General features: G+C 45.6%; 1 protein-coding gene across 1 annotated transcript in view; it reads right to left on the reverse strand.

The window, feature by feature from the left end:
* Positions 1-13,266, reverse strand: part of SERTAD2 (SERTA domain containing 2) — a 78,918-nt gene extending 65,652 nt beyond the window's left edge. Inside the window, exon 1 of the mRNA XM_035321387.1 lies at positions 12,798-13,266. The gene's annotated coding sequence lies outside the window, so the exon portion shown is untranslated. The remainder of the gene's footprint in view (positions 1-12,797) is intronic.
* Between the last annotated feature and the right edge of the window lie 4,690 nt (positions 13,267-17,956).

Here is a 17,956-nt window from a genome sequence, read left to right on the forward strand (position 1 = left end):
TATATAATGCAGGATGGACCCAAATGCAGGGGACAGGGAAACTTGAACGCAGTGGCTTCGTTACAGAGCTTTGTGAAAAGCGAGTGCCCGATACCCCTGTGACCAAGGCTGGCCATCCCCACACCTAACCCACAGGATCAGCAATCCCAGAAAGCAGCTGCTTCTGCGTGCACGTTAACAACCTGAGTGAGAGCAAACGAGTCACACCCCCTCACACAGTTTAAGAATTATGACATGACATAACTGCAAGTCATTTCCATTAAAAGCAGAAAAAAAGTTAATGCCTGCCACACGCAGCTCCCTTGTCCGCTGTTGACTTAATGACAGCTGCCGTGTCTCAAAAAGCTGTTCAATAATAAGGCTTTAGTTTCCCCTCCAGGACCAGAAATCAGGTACCATCACTTATCTGCATAAAAGGCACACAGAGGAAAATATCCCACAGCTATGTGGCTCATGCAGCAATCAAAGTCCTGGACACCCTCTGCACACAGAAATTTGTTCTTATTATGATATACTCCAGTTGGCCAGGATGCTAGAAACCTCCACTCGAGATTTCTGGCTTTTCCAATTAAGCTTATAGACAAAAAGTCTTTCTTCCTTTAATGACATTGCCATTTCTTGCAATCCTATGATGAGTCCTTATCTCACTGCAGTGCCCCACGATAACTCATTCACTGAACTTCGCTTTTTGATGTATGAGGAACAGCAACATATACTTAAATAGCTCTATTTAAACCAGCCCTATAGTTAAAACAAATCATTCCAAGAGTGGCACTGCATTATGGTTGGCCCTCCTCAAAAGCTTAGGATATAATATTCTTCAGTGTTCACAGCGCTTAATATCTTCAAACAGAAATTACTCAAACTGATGTATCTCTCATTATTGTTAAGTCAAAAGTTCTTCCAAATGGGGAGAGGATGATTGATAGTCAGAGATTAGCAGGGCCAACACAGCGAGGGATCCGACTCTTCATGGCCATAAGCAAGCCCCAAAGGGTTCTGTTCCCGCACAGCTGAGTGCGTTGGGAACACTGCAAAGCACCCTGAGAGCTCAGCACCTCCCTCATCCAACACCCACCACATGTGCTGCTGACAGGTGGCGGAGTGATGCCCAGTCCTTCCAGGCCATGGTTGCAATGCAAGCTCTCAAACTTTAAAGGAAGATAACACAAAAGAAGCCACAAAAAAACAGCAAAAGTAGCTTCCAACATCAGATGTTTGTGGCATGCTGGTATCACAGGAGAGGAGGAGTCAGAGTCACACACCCTAAATTGCATCCAAGGCCCTGTATCTTTTTTTTTTTTCTTTCCAGCTGACTTCCTGGCCTTCAAGCACAGAGCCTTAGGAGGAATTCAGGCCATGAGAATCTGCTCTTCAGCCTCTCAGCAAGTGGCAACACCCACATCTGACTCAGGCTAAGACTCTGAGCACAACCCAGAAGAAAAAAATATATATATACCTGCTCAGCATATACAAACACAGAGCAAACCCAATGCTTCTGCCTTGGGGGTCCCCAGATTTTGGGCCTGGGCTTGTCCCAGAGTCAAATCCACATACACGAGCATGCTGCAATCAGACACTGCATGTTAAGTGTGCAGCAGGAGCAGCCTTCACCTTCTGACTCTGCTCTGAGGATCTGGAAACTAGTTCTCAAAGACATAGTACTATACCCCCTCAATCCCTCTTACCAAAGTACTGCTTGCCAAAGCCAAGCCACTGAAATGTTTCCAAGAGCCCAGACAGTGTTATTTCCTTTCCATAGCTGTTGTGTATGAGGAAAGATAGTAAGCAGATAGTATCTCAGACACAGGTAAGAAAGGCAGCAGAATTAATGTATCCAAATCTTTTTCACACACAAGCACACACCCTGAAATAAGCCAGAAATGCTAATTGTGTTTATTACACCGTAGTATAAACAGCAATCATGAAGCTAAAGAAAGTAACAAAGCATCTCTGCCTGAAGGGTCTTCTGCAGGCTATAAAGTATCAGGGAAGATAAAACAGAAGCTGGGGACATGGGAAAAGCTCTCCACAGACACCAGGTCTAAAAAAGCACAGTGTGCAGGAGTGTTCCACTCTTGAGGGCAGAGCAGCTTTCCAGGGCGCTGTTTCACACTGCAACTCCAGTGTTCTCCCAAAAGCACTTTGGGAGGAAGTAGGCATTATCTGAGAACTTCAGTCCCCACTGAGTTGTCACAACAGCTCTGATGGAAGTGGGCACAGCAGTCCTCAGCTCAGAGCAGGAACTCTGCCACAGAAAGCCTGCAGGTCCCAGCAGCCATCCCCCTTCTCCCCCACACCCAAAATATGGTGTGGAACAGGCCAGCACCCCTCTGAGCTGTGTCACTGCCCAGAGTCAGCTAAGAGACACTAGGAACAGGGCTGCACCTTACACCCACCCAAAGCAAGTGCCTCCATCTATATGCTAAGATAGGAACCCACCTCACAAGAAGAGAAAGTTCCTCACTTTGTATCCAAGGCAGTCGCAGCAGTGATCACAGGCCTGCACCCTCTATGCAGCAGACCAGGACTTAGCTCCCTCAGCTGAGGCAGACCGGTGACTTCCTCCCTGCCACTCCCACCCCATCCCAATGGGGATGAAGTTTCTGCAAGTGCAGTGCCCTAAACCCCCTGACCATCCCATGCGAGACGCCTATCAGCTCCCGCAGCAGAATTCTGCCTACCTCATGGAGGAGAATCAGATTCATTACACAGAAAGGAGGAGATGATACTGGTTAAAAAGAGTGGGGAGGGGAAGCATGGGCTCTCCCTGTTCACACAGCTCCTGGGGAAGAACAGGCACCGGTCTCAGCTCTGAGAGCAAGTGGTCCAAACACCAGCTCATTAAATGCACCAGAGGCCCCAGGGGCAGGCAGCGTATCCTGGACTCTCCTCTATCTCATCTCCAACCATCCTTCAAAAGAAGGAAGTGATGAATACATATCCAGTCTCATGGGCACGCATTTTGGTGCGTTGCAGGAGTGCCTCAAGGAGCTTCAGCAAGAAAACATCCAGCTTTTACACAGCAGTTTGAACTGCATCTTGAAGCTGGTCACTGCTGTAAGCTGAGGTCATTTCCAGTCAGGCTCAGCAAAAGCGAAAGATAACAAGAGCTTTGTTAGAGCAAAGGGCTGAGATTAAGGGGATCTTTTTTTCTCCCGCTCATTCTGACACCATGTTATACACCTCTCTACAAAAAGGTGGGCAGTAAAATTATTTCTTGACACCACAAGAACACTTGAAACTAAGTTAACTGAGTCAGGGCCTTGGCCTTCTTGCAAATCAAGTGGAAAATAGAACATGTACGATGTGGTCAGTTTACATGAATAAAGCCTGTATCTTTTTTTAATATAAGAACACTTTTTTAACCCAGATGCACTCCACACTACTAAACTTTGCCTTGCCCTGCACCAAGCATAGGGGGTTAGAAGCAAAACAAGCTCTTCTGCCACATTTGATGTTACGCTGACCATGCTAGGTGCTTTGCTGCTCACCTTCCCTCACCTGGGGATGCTCCCTAAGTACCTCACTGCTCCCATCTGCTCCATGTCACACTAAAGAAGAATCCATCGCTTTTACTCCCGCTTCCCAGTCCTTGTGCCGCTAAGGAAGCGCCACAAACAAAAAGCAAGCGACATGCAACTGCTCTGTTCCATGTCCCAGGGACTGGCTCTGCATGGCGGCGCCTGAAGAACAAGCACATTGCAAAAGCATTATGTTTCCAGTGGCAAGATGGATGGGAAGTGTGCCAGCCACTAGCTGTAACCCTTTTGTCATGCCAATTGCTGGCTGCTATGAGGATGTATGTTAGATACCTCCTTCGAAAAGAGCTCTGCATCTCATCCTTCCAGATGGAGGAGGAATGATTCATATGCACATAAGCAATGCTAGAATGACGACTGAAGAGAAAACATTTTCTTTTTGTTTTCTGTTTTGCATTACAGACATGTTTGGGGGCCTTAATGGACAACACCTCCAGCCCCAAGGAATGCAGGCACAAAACCCCAATGCTGCTTCTCTCTGGCTTGTCAAGCCTCACATTGCACACACACCTCACGCCTCAGTCCCTTTTCTCATTTTCCCAGCATTTCTCTGTGCGCACACACAGGATAACACGACAGGATAACTCCGCTTACACGGCTGCCACACTGCGCATCGACAAATACAGGGGAAAGCATCCAAGAGACGGATCGGGTGTCAGGAGTTCTGAACTGACCAGGGACTGACTTGTAATGCAGAAGCAAAGCAAAGGATCTCTTTTCTTTCCAGACACGCCAGGGACCAAATGCACACATTTACTAGGCTTAGATGGCTGATAAACTCAGACTAGGCTGAAAGCTCGGCAGTCAGAGTGCTTGTTTGCATGGTGCCCCTTTCTTTCCAGGAGCCCTCTGCACGTACTCCGCTCCTCAGTTCATCTGAACAACACCTTTGCCACACACTCATGCTCCTCTCAAAGGTCCTCCTGTGAATCTTGTTCTGTTTCTCAGCAGCAATCTGTAAATCCCCACCTATACACCTTCCTCTGGCCTGGCTCTGCTTTGTGAAGTCCTTGGAGCAAAGATTACCCACCAGCATCTGAAAAGTACCTGGAATATCCCGAGTCCTGCTGCAAGTAAATAAACAGCAAGGCATAAGCACGCAATATATTAAGCCGAGCGCATAGCAGTCATCTCTGACAACGTAAGTGAGGGTGGTAGTTGCTTCCAACAGACAGAGGTAGAAAATCTACGCTTCAGGGGTACGTCCATAGACCAGGAAAAAAAAAAAGAAAAAAATCAGATTCAGCCTCCCTGCCTCCACTTCCCTCCTTCCCCTCTCACATTATCCATTTCTGAAATCCATGCCCCCTTTTTATTATAAATTATTCTAATCAGTTTTGTGGCATGGCAGAAATCCAGCACAACCATCAAAAATACACACGCACTCGCAGAGCGTATAGCCTTCATTTCACAGGGGCCTTTGATGACAGACTGGTGCAGAGGCTGGGAGGATCTGGCAACCTTTCTGAACAGCTCTCCTGTGGCGGTGACCCTTTCCTAAAGGTACCTACGCTACTTCTTTGTAAAAGAAGAATTGTTCCCTAATCTCTCATTAAAGCCAGGGAAAAAAAAAAGTGTTCAAACAGGATTTTTTTTTTCCTCTACTGTTGCAGCTTGAAGAAATTTAACTTGGGGATGACAGAGGGGCTAGGAAAAACATGTATAGTCCAGTGCAGACCTTCCCCCTTTTCCTGAATGGGGAGATGCAAAATAGACTGGTTAATTGCTCCAGGACCTTTAGAACTAAAGTACAAGTGGGGAAGAAAGGAGGAAAAGGAAATGAAACAAACTTAAGAACACTTACCTGTTTTCTTCACTTTTCTTGTGTAAAGAACACAGGCTACTTTCGTAGCCCCTGAAAGAAGCCCTGCACATTTTGCTCATTCATGCTGCAGCAGCTCTAGAAGGAAACGGGGACTGTGGCTTTCCCATAAAACAAATGGGGAGGTCTGAACCCTAAGCTGGGGCTGGAGAAGATAAACAAAACCAGGAAAAAAAAGCAGTAAGTAATTCAAACTCAGAATGCTACCATCTTGTTAAATAATATGTTAAGAGCTCATCTGCAAGTCTGACTCGGCCAATGAGGGACATAACTCAGGAGGATACACTAATATGCACTAGCATGCAATTAGTCACTGCTCTAAGCACTTTAGCTTTGGATTTCTTGGATTATAAGATTTCAAATGCTGTTGTTTTATAAGAGTGATATGATAGCTGTCTAAGCGCCACGATCAAATTATACTAGCAGGACATTTGGGCAATGGATTGTCATAGCAAAGGAAATGAATTATCACAGCTTTTATTCTGAACAAGGGAAGACTCATTTTGAACGTGGCAGGGGGAAAGTAGAAGACTATACCCACAGAGATGTTTTCTCCTTTTTAACTTTCCAAGGTAGGAAAGCCATAAAAATCCGCAAGTCTGAAAAGACAGGAACTGCCTTTCCCTAGAATTCATACTGAAATATCTGAAAACAGGTAATGAATTCCAAATATTAAAAAAAAAAAAAAAAAAAAAAAGGACAGTTTAGGCAGCCTCCTAGTTTTGGCTGAATGCTGGAAGGATGCCTTATTACTGGGTATTTTCTCACTGCATGTCTGGCTGCTACCTCTTCCACCATGTCTCTTGGTATCAGAAAACAACCACTACCACCATCAGGCCTAGAGGCTTCAGCCTTGATTAGAAACTTTACTGTCAAGGATGTTCCCTCTCACAGGAAAGAGGAGGGCCTTCCAAAACCTCCAAGTCAGCAGGTTTGGCAGAAGACTGGTGCAATCCCTTAAAAAAGATTTAAGGGTTTAAAGGTTCTTTTGAAAAGGCTTCACCTTTTACCTTTACACCATCACTAAAAACCTACCCCGCTTTATAACCTAGTTCTCACATTGCATCACAAACCAAATATTACCTTTAACTTCACAAGTCTTGTTTGTTTGTTTGTTCTAGGAGTACTTTGCTACCTCCAACACATACATATTTTTTGGTGTGTGATACTCAAGAGGCCATGATTCTGACCTCAATTCCTTTGGCAAGAGTCAAATACTCCAGTGTGAGGTGAGAGAAAACCCACCAATGCTTAACATCCCTGACATGCAGTCTGAGAGGTCTGTAGCATGCATAACGTATTAAAGATAAGAGACTAAAGCAGAGAAGCCTGCCAACTAAATATAAGCAGATTGACCAAAAGATAAATACAACTGAGCTCCATGAAGCATAGAAGCAAAAAACCTGCTTTGGTACAGCACAGGACACATGGCTGCAGTTGATGACACCTGGGTATTATTTCTGGCTCTGGTCCTGATTCCTTCTGGCTGACTGCACGAACTCGTGTCACACCTTCAGCAGGCTCTCCCTTCGCATTTTCCTTTCTGGCCACAGGTCAGCAGTGGCGGATCTTTTCCTTGCCAAGGGCAGAGGACACGAAACATTACTGGTGTCCCACACTTCAACACACACCTTCATGCTGCGTGACAGTGGTGCAATCGCTCTCCACATCAGAAATCAAGAAGTGTGGCATGCAAAAAATAAGAGCCAGTCCCCCAGATTTCACATTCCCACCATAAGCTTTTTAAAGAAGGAACTGTTGCTATTTATTTGTAATCTGCATAGAGCGGTGTTATTCAGAGCTACTAATGTGGTTCTATAAGCTAGCAGCAGTACCGTGCAAAAAGAATGACAACTGGGGAAAAAAATGGCTAGAAAGAAGCAGAGAGAATCAAAAACAATGGAAAAGTAGTTTGACAGGATGCAGAAGGAAAGCAGTTGAAGAAATGATACTTAAAAAATGAAACCAGAAAAGATAACCAAAAGTAAAAAAGCCATCAACATGAATTTCTGGCTTTAAATCAACAAAAAACACCACGTGCATTTTTTATGAGAATGTTGAATTTGGATAACCAAACAACCCACGTTTTATTTTTCCCTCAGAGCAAATATATGAATATAGAAATTAAAATTTTAAAGAGGATGAATTGGAGTTCTCAACACACTTGTTCTCAGAACTAATGCTTTAACTGCATTAGTAACAGCACATGAAAAGACAAAGTGACTGCAATCCCTTCTCTATCTAGAAGCTACTTTTGGAGTTACTGTTACTACTGCAGTTTTGCAGTTATAAAAAACAGTATCCTTGGTATTTCTTGGATCCCGGTTTTGCATGGTAGGAGCTAAGAAGGTATGATTCAAGTTCTCCCTTGTCCTGTCCTTGAGCAGGCACCCACAGCGATGTCAAGGGCAGGAAGTACTGCAGATAACAACCCAGGCAAACATTTTAGGGAATCGGGAATTTACTGTGTTACATACTGTGTTACTCCAGCTTCCTCAGCCCTCCTGTGACTTCACCTGCTCATAGTCACCAGGAAGCAGAGTGCCATTTCCAAACCATAGCTGAGCACTATGAGCCCCGTGCTGGCCCTCACTGGCTCCATTTGGTTAGAGATGAGCAGAAACAGTAAAGCACAGGGAGGCTATAAACATAATTTTGCCAGTTTGTCAGTAAAAAAAAAAAAAAAGGTTTGGGCTGGCAAAGAGATAAGGGGAAGGCTGTCTATTTTATCTGTATGGCCGGACCCGCAAGTTTGCATTTGCTGCAACCACACCCCCATCAGAATTCCCTCTGAAATGTCAATACAGAGCATAGTATTAATTTTTCAAGTTGCTGACCTTTACTGTTGACTGCCTCATAAATCTGGCATTTTGAACTGTTTCTGTTCATATGAGAACATGCTTTGCACGCCTCAAAGTGCCTCAACACTCTACATATGCTACTCACGTGTCACAAGCCAGATTCTCACTGCTGTGTTCCCAAAGAAGCTGCTGAGTTGGACTTTCTTAGGTCCACGAAGCCCACAGTTACCATCAGTCATGCTATGCTCCGCTAAGGCAGCCAGCTTTCCCAGGTTCCCCCAAAGCCCACAGTGTATCTTACTACAAATAAACCATTTCAGACTATTTTAAAGGTCACAGCATACAGATATTTTTTAATAAAATAATTTGATTACAAACTTAAATTTAATTTTCATCAGGAAGAAAAAAACAAGCCATAAAGCCCTTGGAGCAGGGCTGCTCCTCCATTTACTGTTCCTCCCAATTAAAGTGTTTTATATAGATCATCAGAACTTAGTGCATCATACATGTTACCCAGTGCTCAACATAAGGCTGTCGATCTGTCATTTCTCTCTCTGTAAGTGCTTAGTGTGATGAATGATCTGGTTACTTGTCTTTCTAGAATAAAAGCAGGAGAAGCTTTGAGACAAAGAAATAAAGGCCATTGCATATTACAGATCTTACAGTGATTAATATCAGCCCTCCTGACTCACATCTCTGAAAACAGCTAAGGTCACTATTTCTCTTTTATTTTCACCATGGATTACAGTGTATCTCACCAGAACCCTCCCAACACCTGAGTTAACTTAGAGCAGAAACAGAAATGCAGGGAACACACAGCATTCTGGCTACAATGTCACACCAGCATGTCATAAGAAAAATAAGTGACCTTCACTCTCGCTTCTGCCAACAGACACACTTGAAGGCACTTGCAGGCCAGGATGTTAGCGTGATTTCTACAAGACAGCCTAATAAATCAAGATTTAAAGAACTTAAAAAACATACACATCTGCTACTTATTGTCTGAACTGAAAAACCTGCCTTTCCAAATCAGCTAATGGTTTGGCAAGCCTACACGAAAGGCAGGCAAACAAACAGCATCTTTTTCGTTTAACGTGGAATCTGCAATAAGAAAAAGAAATCAGCATTTTATTGATTTCCATAATACCATCTCTACAGCTTAACAAACTCACTCAGCTGCTAATGCTAATTCACTGATGCTATGGAGCCTTCCCATATAATTATAAACCCTCCACTTTGCTGAGCCCCAGGGCACTGTTTCTAACTTTCCAGAGGACCACTGCACCAAAAGTAGAAACAAACAAACAAAAAACCCTCTTTCATTACCCAAAGCAAACTGCAAACCAAATTTTGCTTATTTAAATGGGAAATTAGAGAGACTTAATTTTTAAGACAGGGAATAATCTGCCAGTCTGCATATATTTTCAGACTTGATATCGTGACGACAAGTTCTCATTTAAACTCTTCTCCCCACCCCTCATTCTTTTTTCTTCCTGAGAGCAGACAACAATACAACATATAAATATTGAAACAATTATGATTTCTAGGGAGAGATTTTACAGTTCTTCTCAGCTCAGAAATGTTTCAAAGGGGTGATTCAAAATCAGACAAAGACTCTTGTGAATGTCACTATAATTAACATAGAAAAAAATATTTTTAAAACATTACCATTGCTACAGGGAATATTTTATTAGTGGATATAATTCAAAGTTTTTTTTTTAAAAAATAAATAAAAAAAAAGCTTTTTCTTTACAAAAAACTCAAACGCTTTCTGAATTAAAAGAAATAGGGGAAGATATATCTACTCCAAGCCTAAAATCCAAAATGTCCTAAATAATTACTGAAGTAAACTCTGCCTTTTTTCTCCATTTCTTGTACCATTCAGCAGTTCATAACCAAGCAGACAGCTCCAGGATACTTGGGTGAGAGTTTTGCTCAATTAGGGACTGCAGAATTTGGCCCAATTTATCCAGTACCATCTAGGTGGAAAGAATGCGGTGGGGCTCCGCGGTGTAAACACCCTCCCCAAATAGCTGTACCTAGGTCCCCTTTCTTGCTCCCCCTGGTTAGCCTGCCTTGATATTTCAGACCCAACCATAACGCATTCACCACCTCTCTCAAGATGCAATGTGATGTTTTAGCTAAAGCAGCTTAATATTGCCATCGTTTCCCATGTGCACGTTAATTTGGAACCGGCTGATCAATTTCCTCGGAGAACGGTGAAATGTGTCAATTGTTGTTTAACAAACAAACAAGTTGACAGTATCAATACGGAGTTGGAGAGCCTCTAAAAACAATCTAGTTTGCATAATTAATGTTAATTACAATAACATCTCAATCAGTGACACAAAAGCTTAGCAATGAACGCAGTCACACAAGGAAATTAAAACATGAAACAAACACGAAAGAATTGTGTCTTGTTTGTGTCTTGTTCTGTTCTTGTATCAACAGATCTTTCAAGAGAAATTTATAAATGAGAGCGTAAAGGCAGAAGAGAGCCCTGCTTTGTTAGGACTATTTTCTTTACAGGCAGGTTTAGCAGGGTGCTTTCTTCTGAGATTGTAACAAGACAGTGGATCTGAGCTGTGGACACTCCAGATAATACTATCTCCTCTATCTCTCTACAACATCACATACAAGCCACCACCAACTGCTTTAAAGAAAAACAACTGAGGGCCTGATCCTGCCACCAATGATTTCAACAGCAAACATTTAAACAACAGAACATGAATTCGGTGGGTTTTGGAGACAAAAAAAGAAAACACCACACCGCAAACGCTGCATGTAGGTATGGATTCCCTCAGGCACAGAGGAATTTCAGGACAAGATAACGACTTCTGCAACAATCTTTTTTCTACTTTCCATAGCAACAAGGGAAAGCTAAACACATAGAAAACGTAAAACTTGCTTGATTCACCAGCAGCACAGAGGCCTTCAGTGGTTATTTTTGGTATGGTCACTTAACAGAACAGCTTTACCTAAAGTCCTCCAAAATTTTCTTCCCAACCCAAGAAAAAGTCAGCTAATGCATTCTTATTTAAGGGGGCGGGAAAAAAAAAAGAAAAAAAAAAGCTGTAAAACCAGCTGCTGTTCTCATTCAGCCAGGCTGGTGCTGTGGTGCACACGCAGCCACACAAGCATCATCACAGGGAGGGCTCGTGCAGTGAAGTACCACTCCTGTGAGTAAGGGTGGCAGAACTGGGTCTGGTGGGAGAGGAAGTCAGAGCTCATCATGTCACCGGTCTTGGAGGCTCTCTGAAAACACGGGTTTGGTCTTGGAGGCTCTCTGAAAACATGGGTTTCTTCATTACTTTTCACATTCATGCAAATCCACTCCATTGAAGTTAATGGAGTCACACTGGTGTTAAACTAGTACCAGAGGAGAGGCGGGCCTGCTTCACGCTGACTGAAGAGACTGCAGCTCAAGGACCCCACGTAACAGGAAAGCGATAGATATTTCGGAAGGTTTAGGATATACTGGGCAAGTTATTCCAACGGATACTGCTAAGGGCTGATTTTGTATTTAGTGTTCTTACCCCCTCAGAGTAGATTCTTGTTTGTTTGCTCCCCTCCCCTCTTTACGGATACAAGCCAAGATTTGTTAAAGACTTCATTTTCTCTAGAAATTTACTGACCTGTCACTTCAGTAGTTACTGACTGAAGGCATACTTTACTTCACCTTACAAGAGTGTTTGCCTTAAAAAAAAAAAAAACTTCACATGGAAGACTCTCAGAATGATGCTGGCCTTTCCTTTCAAAGGAAGTTCAGTACACGTCTCCTTAATTTTCACGTGTCTGAGAAAGACGATTTGGGAGTGCTGTGAGATCCGGTAAGCCTTCAAGTCAGCAATCAGTTTCCGTATGATATGAGTTACAAAATACAAGCAGCTAACATGAACAGCTAAGCCCAACAGCGTGCTAAAGCTTCGGAAGCTCTGCATGTGGAAAGAGTGCTCTATTTGCTGGGGTTTTCCATGTATCTGTTTTATTTTAGCTACCCTGACTGCACGCCACACAAGAACGTACGCCACATTCACATTTCTAAAAATACCTCCAGAAAAATCAATGGCAGTGAAATAGAGACATGACAACTCCACACCGAGCTCTCCCAGCCCCAGCCCCAGCCACCGGGAGGACTTTCCCCCTGCTCAGGACCACGACATGAAGCTACCACACGCTTATTTCCCCACACCCAAACACCTGGGCGAGAAGACTGGGGCTACCTGTGGGAAAAAAAAGGGGTGTTTGGGGTCACTTCCCCCTGCCCACAGGGAAGGGCAGAGGCAGCGGGGCTGGGGCAGAGCCTCCCCCCGACAACTTTCAGCAGCTCCTCGCACCTCAGCGCTCCCCTCACGGAGACCAAACGCGTCGTGGGCAGCACAGCCCGATTTTTATCCTTTTATCTTCTTATTCTTTTAGTTTCACGACCAACCCCGCCCGCAGCCCCCCCCCCCCCCCCCCCCCCCCCCCCAAACAAACAAAAAAAAAAGAAAAAAAAACAACTTCCACACAGCCCTCTCGCTGCGCACCCCAAAACACCTCCAGGCTCCGGGGGGGGGCTCCCCCTGAGGCTCCCCACGACCCCCCCGACCCCTTCCCGGCCCGAGGCGAGCCGCCGAGCCCGGCACTCACCCGCTCCGGGGGGCTCCGCGGCGAGGACCGTTGGGGACCGTTGAGGACGGGGGGGGGGGCGCTGAGGGGAAAAGGGCGGCACAACGGGGCAGGGGGCGCCCGCACGGCACGGGGAGGGCGAGGGGGTTTAAGAGAGGTGTGCGTTTGGGGGAGAAATGAGGGGTTTAAAATTAAAAAAAAAAAAAAAAAACGGGGTTAAAAGGAGCGAGGAGCTGGCAGCCGGGCGCTGAGGGAGCGCTGCTCTATCCCATGCCGCTGCGGGGGCTCGGCAGGCGGCGGGCGAGCTGCGGGGGGACTGGGGGCCGCGGGGGGGGATGTGACAGGGTGACAAGCGCGGCCCGCCGGCCGGGAACCGGAGCGGGGGGAGGAGGAGGAGGCGGCAGCAGCCCAGGCAGCGCCGCCCGCCCGCCCGCACACGGCATTTAACGGCGCTGCCGGGCCGCGCCGTGACTCACACACGGGAGTTAGTCACAGGGCGGGACCGCCGGGCGCCGCCCCGCCCCGCCCCCGCCGCCCCCGCCGGCCTATGGAAAGCGGTGGTTGGGCGGATTGACGCGGCAACCGGCCAATAGGAAGCGAGGCTCGCCCCCCTCTCCCTCCAGCGCCGCTCGGCCCAATGAGTCTTCTGAGGACACTGCCGCGAAGTGCCGGGGAGGGCCGGGGGGACCCCCCGCGGGGCGGGCGCTGCGGCTTGGCCTGCCGCCTCCGCCAATCAGTATCGCAAGGCGGCTTGATGGACGGCGCAGCGCGGGCCAATCAGGAGGGCTCGCCGGGAGAGCTGGTCACGCAGGGCGGGGGTGGGAGCGTGACTGGAGGCGGCGGGCGGGCGGGCTCCGGGCGGGGTCACCTCAGCCGGCGGCGTGCGGGCGGGCGCCGGGCGGGCGGGAATTACCTCAGCGAGGCGAGGCGGGGCTGGGCTGAGGGGGGAGCCGGGGCTTTTGGGGTCCGAAAGGTGTCTCGGCTCCACGTCCCGCTGCTTATACCCCCTTTTTATTTATATTTTTGGACAGGTTTTGAGAGAACAAAGCGGGTTCCGGCGTTCGCGTCAAAATTTGAAGGGAAAAAAAAAAAAAAAAATGCTAAAAGTAATCGCCCTGACAGGCTGCGCTGCGAAAGAGCAGTTCCTGCTGCGCTGCTGGGAGGAGCCGGCAGATAAGAGCGGTATCAGCCCTGCGAGAGAAAAGCGCAGTGCTGCCTTCGCGAATGATTAATATTGGAGGAATTTATTTTGGGCAGAGCGAGGAAGTGGTGCCTGCTAGGAGTTCCCAACGCGCGCTGGAGCCCTACCAGGCGTTCAGCCTGGGTGAAGGAAATGAAATACTCAAATTGTCCTTCTCCCCTTCACACAAACTCTTCAACTCTTTATTGCTATTACTGTTTTTTCAGGAAAAACAGCTGATCGCATCATTACGTTACCTCGCTTAAGTCTATCAGAATCAGGGACTACGCCGACGTTTTCCCCGGCTGCAAAAATACCCGCTTTGTTTTCTTGGCTTTCAAAACTTATTCCCTGGGCAGACTGCTATATTTACACTCTTTTTTTTTTTTTTTTTTTTTTTTTTTTTTTTTTTCTTGTTTTAGCTAATTGAAGAGCTGAAAAGCTGTACCCTGCAATAATTTGTTCTTGTTTTCCACTTCAGAAGTAGTAGGTAATTCCTGGTCGCTTTTATCGAGGGCCGGGAAGCCGGAGGGAAGGTTTCACAGCCCCCCAGTTGCAGCAGCAATGTTGAATCCCACAAAAAGAAAAGACAAGGGGCAGGGTTGTCTCAGCATCTGTGGCATAATCCTGCTGGCTGTCTTTCCAGAAATCTGGGATGGATGATACTCAAGATTCTCTAGTATGAAACAGAAAGAAAACTAAGACCAGTGAGGTGGAGTCTTACACCTTCCTGAGCATTTAACGATGGCACACAGCTCAGCAAAGTTTAAGAAATCAGCTATTACTGCAGTTATATTTTAATTTTACCCACAGATGCTATGAAACCCGTCCGGCTTTGTGCATCTCACTTTTCTCCCAACACCATCTTCATCATGCTGGTGGTCCAGGGATTTCTTACACGCAGAATTGCTTGGGCTGTAGCACTGCTCAGCTCGTCAGCTGTATGAAGCCATAAATCTTTGAATTCTGTTTGAGATAAAATTAGGACGGGAATGTTGTTTAATAACTACCCCAACTTCTCCATTTCGTCAGTCTGCTTTGAAAGCATCTGAAGGCTTCTCCAGCCCCCACCCTGTCTTGCACCTTAATAAAACTTTTTCTTGACTAATATTTCCATTCCTGTTGGAATCTGCTGAGCTGTGCTATTGTAAATGCTCTTGCTTTAATTGTGTTTGGATTAGAATAAACCAAATCCACCATATTGTTATTTTATTGTGTTTTGTTTTACACATGCTGCCTTTTGCTCTTCTCTCCAGTTTGCATTAAAATTTACAAATACAAATATGTATTTTGCTTTACGCAGACCTGTTTACATTGAAACTGAAGGCACTTACCTTGGGCTAAGGGATTCATTGCAGCTAATTGTTGGGAATAGTGAAGGATTTTCACAAGTGATCCCCGTATTTGTATTGGTAGCAAAAGCAGAGAATTTAAGACCTGTCATATATATATATATATATTTTTTTTTTCCCCTGCATTAATAGTAAGAGGCTAGAATATTTGCAAGGTTCTGCAGTCTTCAGCAATGCTTACATCCTGATTCATGCTTAGTGACTTCTGAACACAGCACAAAACATGGCTTTGCATCAGATTCTGTGCAATTTCAGCAAATAAAATGATGAACAGAGTATTTAGCATTCACTGGTACACACATACACACATATATATGCACACACGTACCCTCTTCAAAGAACTGAAAGGGGTGGGAGTTTCAGGGTGGATGGTCTTTTTGCAGCTGCGTCTTCTTGAGAGGTAATATTCTAGCAGAATTTAGACAGAAAACAGCTCATGAATTTGGGCGCGATTGCTTCTAGAGGGTGAAAGTCTATAAGCAATCATCCTGCTCTGCTGCTACAACCTACTAGGGGGGCTTTGCGAGCGTGCTTCCAGGGAAAGCAACCAAGGTAATATTTCACATCATTGCGGTGCCGCGGCTTTCCCAGCGTAGTGCAGTTTTTTCTTCAGGGCCAATGTTGGCAAGGAAGCAATTATATGAAGATCTCAGCTTTTACTTTGAAAATCTCAACCTCACCGTTAGAGAGAAGAGTTTGAGAACATGGCCTGCTGCCAAAGGTGGTTTTTGTTTGAGGCAGTTTAGTTTGATTTTGTTAGTTCGGTGTGTGTAGGTTAAGAGCAGGCTTGCTTCAGCTGGGTCGAGCTACTCCTGAGCTGAGCCAAGTTAGCTGTTAAAATTACACCATTTCCATCAAACTACTTCAAACCCACTTGCGATTAGACAAGGCACAGGAACTACTGCAGGTCTGCTCAGGGTGCATGAGTAGGTCCCACACAGCTCTCCCACCCTTGCAAACCAGGAGTAATTCCCCCTGCAGCCCTTGAAGTTGAGGTTTCAAAGCCCAAACCAGGGGTGAGAGGGGCCGGATCCCCCCCTGATTGCATCCAGGCGTATCTCGAGCGTGGTGCCGTGGCTTACTCAGACCCTTGCACTCCTTTCTGGTGGCCATCATAGACTCGAGAGCATTTGGTCGATCGTTTCGCACAAAGACCTCAACGCCTGGCACCTCTACTGCACCGCAGCTGTTTACAAAATAAGTTTGTTTACTCGACCTCAGGGAATACCTTCAAAAACCTGCAAATATTCCCTTATAAATGAATAAAAGCAGCGAATTTCCTTCAGCTGTGTTTGCTTTTTGAAAACATTCCAGTCTATTAGATTAGCGGCTAGAAATGTTTATGGAAAGAATTTTTAAGCCCATTTTAGAAGGTGTTCATGGAAGGCAAAACTTTATCTCGAAAACACAGTCATCTTACCGGGTGTCAATTTATGTTCATCGACTCAGGGAAGGTAAAACAGCATTATATGACTTGATTTGTTCAGGTCATGTATCTCTCCTGTCTTGTCTTTTTTATTTTTTATTTTTGCTGCCATGCTGTTTCGTATTCCTCTGCTATGCCAGGGATGGAAAATTTAACCTTTTATTTGTTCATTTCACACCTTCTTCATTTCCCTCTGAACAGAGAGCTCCTTTCTTGAGCAGCAGTGAAAGTAAACCGCTATCACAAAGCAAACCTGGGGCCCTGGAATATAAAACCACTCCCTGCGATATTTAAATTCCTCTGAAAACCATCCTCTGCCATATGTCTATAAACACTGTCCAGCTGCAACAAGATTGCAGATTCTTGGCGACCATCTGAATTCAGCGAAGAAATAACAATACTGTGTACCCAGACAGCGACTACTGCCACTTTAAACATCTCGCTTTGCGTTTCAGATACTTTTTTTTTTCTGCTTTCTCTGCTGTAGGTGTTAGGTAGAACTGGGAACAAAGATATAGCAGTGGAAAGTGCTTGCTTTTCTTAAGAGAGGTGTCTCTTTCCGAACGGTGGGATGAAAATTAGCAGTTTTGTTGCAGGACATGCAGTGTAATCGTGCATTTTGAAAGGCTGAGGTTTGAGCTCAATGTCATTACCGCTGATACACTCACTCAGCAGTTTAGTATCACGTTCCTGAGCTCTTCGTTTAGGAAATGACCAAGAGAGGGGTGCCAGAGCTCCCTTTACAAGACAGCAGACCCTCCTTTACCCAGAGGAAAAGAGCCTGGAAGTTCTTATCCCCAGACCATGCCATGCACACGTGTGTTTGGAAGCTGCACCTACGCCTGACGCCCTGCCCAGCACTGCCAAACGCCAGCTTCTCAAGTGATCCGAAAATTCAGCTGTCTTCCTAAATAAAAGCACTTCTCCAACAGCGTCATTGCCTGGTTTACAAATGTTTCTGATCTAATGCTTTCAGTTGTCACCCAAGTGCAGCACGTCTGGGGCAGAGGCCACATGGTGGTGTTTGTCTGTTTGTTCCCTGCTTAGGAGTGGAGCAGCAAAGCTGGGACACGGGCATAAATGCGACAAGAACCAAGGGTCTCAGCACACCTCCTCCATTGGATGCCAAACATTAAATATTTACAGCAGAGGTGCTTTTGTGTGGTCCGTGAGGACAAGCTGGAGTTTTAGGAAATACCCAGTGAGAAAATTTCATGCACAG

This window comes from Oxyura jamaicensis, chromosome 3, assembly GCF_011077185.1.
Source record: "Oxyura jamaicensis isolate SHBP4307 breed ruddy duck chromosome 3, BPBGC_Ojam_1.0, whole genome shotgun sequence".
Lineage (NCBI taxonomy): Eukaryota > Metazoa > Chordata > Aves > Anseriformes > Anatidae > Oxyura > Oxyura jamaicensis.